This window comes from Gymnoscopelus microlampas, assembly GCF_963454915.1.
Source record: "Gymnoscopelus microlampas genome assembly, chromosome: 11".
In the NCBI taxonomy this organism is placed as follows: Eukaryota; Metazoa; Chordata; class Actinopteri; order Myctophiformes; family Myctophidae; genus Gymnoscopelus; species Gymnoscopelus microlampas.
Window position 1 is genome coordinate 45874969 of NC_139948.1, and position 7255 is coordinate 45882223.

The following is a 7255-nucleotide window of genomic DNA, read 5'->3' on the forward strand; positions in this document are numbered from 1 at the left end:
TGTATGCTAGTTTTACTCTCCAAACAAGGCTACACCTTTCAGCATTTGGACAACACTTTAACAGTATTAGCAGGGACATCTGGTGGTCTATCATTTTGATACAGTAGCTTTAAAGTTTAAAGCTATCAAAATGAAAAGAGACAAGCATCTGCTAAATGTAGACACTGTAGATTGTCTGTATGAGATGAGATGAGATGAGATGAGATGAGATGAGATGAGATGAGATGAGAAATAATTTATTCCCCAAAGGGAATTAATAAATAATAATATAAGTATTTCTCATCTCATCTCATACAGACAGCCTACAATGTATGAAAGGAACAGCACATGTTGACGTGATACACCTCTACTGAAACCATTTTTTACAATTTGGACTGAAAAGGAACCACTGATGTAAGCAACACAGATAATCGTATTAATAATGGGTGTGTTGGATTTGTGGTCACTGGTCAGTGGTGGAAAAAGTACTTTTTTTTAAGTAAAAGTGTCAATACTGCAATGGTAGAAACACTCTGTCACAAGTAAAAGTCTGGAAATGTACTAGTATTAGCATCAAAATATACCACCAGTGCCAAAAGTAAAAGTACAAATTATGTAGAATGTCCCGTTTCACAAGATATATGTGTAAAATGTATTTACATTTTTTTTATTGACAATAGCAGATCTACAAGCTCATAACACGTGTGTTGTGAGCTTGTAGATCGGCAGATCGGCAGTTCTACTTCTTCCACCACTGCCAAACTCCCAGCGGTCTGCAAGCAGCTGACTACACAATGAGTCTCCTCTGACAGCTGACCCATGATACACCACACACACACACACACACACACACACACACACACACACACACACACACACACACACACACACACACACACACACACACACACACACACACACACACACACACACACACACACACACACACGTTGTTACCTATAACAACCGAGTACCTATAATCCATTCAACACAATGCAGAGATAAAAGCTACACCGGTTAAACATACAATGTTTTTGATTGATTGATTGATTGATTGATTGATTGAATACTTTATTAGACAGAAATGTAAACAGCAGGATTGAGGTCCAGTCAGACATTTGAGCTGAAAGGATAACACACAAAAAAGGCCTGGGGAATTGTTTCCATTGTGTTCCTATGTATTCAATTCATCAACATACTGTACCACGAAAATAACACCAAAATACAATGTCATCAACAAATATAAAACACTACATGTACAAAGTAGAAAAGGGGGGGGGAATGAAAAAACTGTCGGCAGTGAATGTACACCTTTCTATGGGAAAAGTGAGTTTACCTCCACTTTCGGTCTCCTGAAAGATGGATTTTCAGGCCTGTTTTGAAGGAAGCCATGTGATCCACATGTTTTTTAAGGGACAGTGTCAGGGCATTGCACATTTTGGTGCCAGTGCAGTAGAAAGATAATTTTCCCATGTTTGTTCTATAGGTGGGTGGTAGCAGGTTGCTGTTGTCGCTCCCTCTAGTTTTGTGGCTGTGGGTGTCACTCACTTTGGTCAGTCAGGTCAGGTATGAGGGTATTGAGTGCATTGAGGGCAGAGACGCTTTGACTATCTTGAAAACCACTGTGCGTGCGTGCGTGCGTGCGTGCGTGCGTGCGTGCGTGCGTGCGTGCGTGCGTGCACGTATGCACAAGCCAATATAATAGCTAACCTCCAGAGGTAGTGACAGCAGATCGCTACAACTGTCCTGTCTATGTGATCATTTCTATATCTTTCTGTAACAGGTACTGTATATACGTAATGGCTCCATTTCATTTGTAAAATAAAATTAATATATTTTTCTTAAATTCACATCCATGCACATCCAACAACAGAAGAGAGAGATGCAGTGATTTTAATGGCTGTGAATATCCTGTCTACTTCATCCCTTTGATATCTTCCTAGTAGTCAACTGCAAGTAAAGTTTCTTTGTGTCTCCTAGGGCAGGGGTGGGCAGCATTTATTTCCAGAGGGCCATACTGACTTCAATAAAGTGAGTGAAGGGCCACAAATTGAACAATTGAATTGAAACTTTAAACACATAGAGCTGAATTATGTTAAAACTGCATGAATTTGGTAGACGTGCCAGACTGCTTTAGAATAAGGTCCTTGCTTTCACAACAATGTTTTTTACAGCTGTACTGTACTGTATCACTCTGGTGTAGTCTGTACAAGGTTACAATGAAAAGATGACTTACATAACACAATCCACGTCAATGCCGTTATCAACTTTTAAATTAGCTTATATATTTATACAGTATCTTATCTCATCTGATATGCACCACTCCATAGGTCACTGATCAAACACGTTGCATTATTTTATAAATATGGACTTTAACAAACAGGAGAAGGGCACACACCAGTATTGATGAGGTGCTGCTGACCTTGGTCAATAGGTCTAAAAGTGAAGAAAAGGCTTCACACTCATAGCCATAGGGATTGATTCAATCCCTGAAGAAGACCTTTCCAGGTCCAAACGTTGGTATTCATTTAATAAATTATCCTGCATTGTAGCTATGAGTGTGCAGCCTTTTCTTCACTTTTAAATCAAGGCAGACTGTTTCACTGCTACATTATAAACATAAAACATTTGAGTAGGCCTACATGGGGATGGAGGAATGCAGTAAATGTAAATGTACTAAAATGGTAAATATGAATTGATATTCATTGGAGTCGAGTTAAATGAATTTGTCTCAAAACCATTAATATATGGCAGCCTTTTAGAATGTAGATTTTTTTGGGGCTGTCTTTTTTTTGCCGGATTGAGATGCCCGGAACATATGTTGCCAATGTGTGTTAGGGGCTTCTCCCGCAACCTGCTGTTACATCAAACCTAGTAAATGTGAGATTGATTAAGATGGGTTGCAATAAAAGTTAAAACATTTTATTGGCAGCAAAAGTAGGCTACTGATTTTCAATGTACAGTAAGCCTATACATTTTCCAGTAACAACAAAGAAAAACATTAATATTGATTTATCAAAAGTGTTTGATAAATATCATATCAGATAAGAAACATTTATAGGCTCATTTAAAAGTTGATACAGCATTGACCTGGATAGTCACAAGCCAGAGAGCTGAATGCTTTCACTTTCAGCTGTGTTGGGAGGTCAGCCTGATCTGCTGTAAAGCACACACACGCACGCACGCACGCACGCACGCACGCACGCACGCACACACACACACACACACACACACACACACACACACACACACACACACACACACACACACACACACACACACACACACACACACACACACACACACACACACACACACACACACACACACACACACACACACACACACACACACACACACACACACACACACACACACACCATGCAATATCCATGCAGGACAGTTTCTATATCTTACACTGTTAGTCACTGCAGGAATTTACTGACCACGTCCCTGACACATGGTTCCTACACATTTTCCATTACAAAATTCCATACTTTTACATTTTACAGACTCAGATTTCCTTCTCTGTTGATTCTTCAGACTGTATTTGACACATACAGTATAAGTGTAAATAGCTACATGTGGATGCTTATTATGTAAATAGATAGTTTCAAAATCCAACTGTACTGTATGTTACATTCTGACTATGTACAGTATAGCCTACTATTATGTACCAAATAATTACAAGAAAAAGAAACCCAGGCAATACTAAAACAGAGCAAAGTATTGAGATTTTGTCATGTAAATTTTAACTAACTGTATACCTTCAACCCCTACAGTAACAGAAGGGATATTCATGTCCAATTCACCAGTGAACTAGAAAGGAGAACTAGATGATATGGACTTTGCTTTATTGGCTGTTAGATTAGATAAATCATACTTTTAAACACTGTTTAATGAATGACTAGAAATAAAGTCACTCCTACACAGAAAGTTTGATGAGTTTACACTATCAAACATCTACGCTCAAAGAGGACGTGAACTAACCAGTTCAGGGCTACCGACAGTATACTCATTCATTATTGTCCCATAACTATCGAATAAAAATATATATATATTATTGTCCCCTCCATATTTTTTGTCTCTTTTATTATTAAGAAGAACCGAAAATTAATTGGGGAAAAAGCTCTGTCTGTGCAGCATGAAATAACAACGAACACAGCCATAAAGGAAAGGATAAGGAATCTGTTATAAATGTATGGTTTCCTTTAGCCTTATATCAAGACTGTCATAGATTTCTTTGATCAATTTTGACATTTGTGTATCTATGACAGCCTTGGACACTTCCCCAAATAGTAATTGGATTTGGAGTTCTGTGTTATCTCCATAAATAATACAAAGTGCTTACCAGGTAAGAAGTACACACACACACACACACACACACACACACACACACACACACACACACACACACACACACACACACACACACACACACACACACACACACACACACACACACACACACACACACACACACACACACCTGTATAGGTTAACTGCTATAATACATGTTTATATTCCTCATTATGTTCACAGTATTGACTGTAAACATTTATCCATACACACTGTCACTGTGTAGCTGGCTGACATTGTAACATCTCTCTACTCTCTATCTTTCCTGGGTTTCATGTCTGTCTGTCTGTCTGTCTGTCTGTCTGTCTGTCTGTCTGTCTGTCTGTCTGTCTGTCTGTCTGCCTGCCTGTCTGCCTGTCTGTCTGTGTAAATAGACATCAAAGATAATTTCTGTCCTGGAAAATACAACGTGAGTTAACGTGGAAGATGAATTACTGAGTACACTGATGGCTGCAGTAAAGAGAGTCACACAAGAACAATAAATCGAGATGCTGAAAGCAGTACGAGCCATCATGTCCATCCTGGCTGTCACTCTGTTATTTCCATCTGGAGACTTTACTTCCTCTAAAAGCCTTGAATCGATGATGACAAGATTTATTACAGCCGCTCATCACAACAGAAATCACTCTCTGGTATGGCCCGCACAGCCTGGCCTTGTAGCTCCAGGCCTGGAGATAAACCCTAATTGAACTGATTTTCAACTGGAACATCTGCCTTAACCCATTCAAAGTAGGAAAAGCATCTGTGTAACCACTTTAACCATTATTTTATACTTTGGCTATTCAAAAATAGCAGATATACAAGCTCATAGCGCGTCGGCGGCCAAATACATGTCAATTTTGGGGGTCCTTGACATGAGGCGCCACTGATATAGGCCTAACAGCATGAGGTTTTCAGATATATACAAGTAATTGAATGACATTGCGGTGAACTGAATCAAACTGAAAAGTGTACATTGCACTAGTTCAGTGTTTGGTTTGAATAAAGAGTGAGATGGGAAACTATATATCAGTGGTTCTCAAAGTGGGGTTCGGGGACCCCCTTGAACCCCCTTAAGGACCCAGTCCTTAAGGGGGGTCAAGGGGGTCCCCAGCTACTGTGCATTAGGTTATTGATAGTTACTTCAGGAAGCAAATGGACCCTTACTAGGTTTGTAATTCAGAGTGTACAAATGGAACCAAATGGACCTGCAACATTTGGTATCATAATTTGAAGACTCAATTTGTACACTCTCTGGATTATGCGGCTCCATGGTACTAATAATTCATACCAAATTGAATTGGTGGTGCTTTAAATTCAAAAGTTTGAGAACCACTGCAGACAAATGAAAGGAAACTCATTGGTCCACACTGCCCTCTAGTGGCAGACAGCAACGTGTGTGCATTTGTAGGGGTTTTTCTTTCTTTCTTTTTTCTTTTCATTCCTATACATTTGGACCAAATGTAAAGGAAAAATGAAAGTTGCAATTTTCAAATAATTTGGCTACATTCCAATTGCCTTTTTTACCCGTTTAGTTTTAAATTACATGCATGGTCTGTTTGTTTCATTCCCTCTGAGATAATTCAGACAATTCTGTTTATTTCTACAGGACAAGCATTTATAATTCTATATTTTAGACATTTCAGTTGCATTCTGAATCTGATTACTTAAACTATAAATGAGATCGTATGAAGTAACTAAGTACTTGAGTAGTCTTTTCACTAGATACTCTCTTACTCTTACTCAAGTAATTATTCGGATGACTACTTCTAATTGAGTCATTATTATTTTAAAGTTACAATACTTTTACTTGAGTAGGCTACAGTTTTTGGCTACTCTAACCCAAGTGTTCCCAAACATTTCAGGCTGCGACCCCCCACAATAATCATATTTGAACTGGGGAGTACCCTGACAAGCACTTGGAATTGTTACATTTACTTTGACTGATAAATATTGTGAAAATAGCCGAAATACAAGCTCCAACCGACGCCTGGCACTGCGAGCGAGGCGTTGTGAGCTTGTAGATTGGCTATTTTCACAATGTTTGCCTCTTTCTTTCCTGTTGACAATTTGGCCAATGTTGTCTTAAAAAGGTCTTATAAGTAATTCAATTGTAACGTAAGAAATGTGCAGATACATACCCATATACTGCATGTTGGTTTGTTTACTGTTGAGTTAGAAAACAATGTTGCACATTAAGCTAATCATCATAATAATGTGCAGCGGTTCCCAGTTATGGTACAGTACACTATCTTCACCAGTAGGTGTCCTCAGTCACCTTGGCACTGTGTTTTTTTCCATAGGGTTTGTTCCATTCACTCATCCTTTCTGCACTTCATAACTGGGGTTGGGAAATGACTTGTGATCTTGTAAAAAAAAAAAAAAAGCGAGTGTTTAGTGGGGTTTCCAAATGTGACCCTACACTTTCATTATTTCAAAGACCCCCCAGTTTGATATGCTTTAGGCCACGGACCCCCAAAAAAATATCTATGGGGACCCCAATCTACTACACTGCAAATCATCAGTGTTAACTTAACTATAAGAGTATACACATTTGTGTATTACTACTGTACAGTTAACTGTAGTAAGCTGGGCTGAAAAGTACATATTGTTTTCAATGAAGCCTAAAAAGGCAAAGCACTGCTTTTACAAGATAGCAGAACTGGCCAGTCCAAAAAAGGCCAACCTGACAGCCTTTGAGTCACAATACATGCTACAAAACAACATCTGTTTTTGATCATTCCCTGCATGTCGTTAATTTGTCAGACTGACAATATTTCTACTTTTGAACCAGATCCTGCGCTCCTGTGACTAAATGCTTGAAGGAAGACAGCCACAAAACTGATTAAGTCCGACTGTATCACTCTTTCAAAAATAAACTAGTAAGTCATTTTTCATAGTCTCCAGGTTTGCCAGGTGGAGTTTCCAGGTTTCTATT

General features: G+C 38.8%; 1 protein-coding gene across 1 annotated transcript in view; it reads right to left on the reverse strand.

Annotated features, from left to right (window-relative positions):
- Nucleotides 1-7255, reverse strand: part of sumo2b (small ubiquitin like modifier 2b) — an 82935-nt gene that overhangs the window by 33652 nt on the left and 42028 nt on the right. The window lies entirely within an intron of this gene.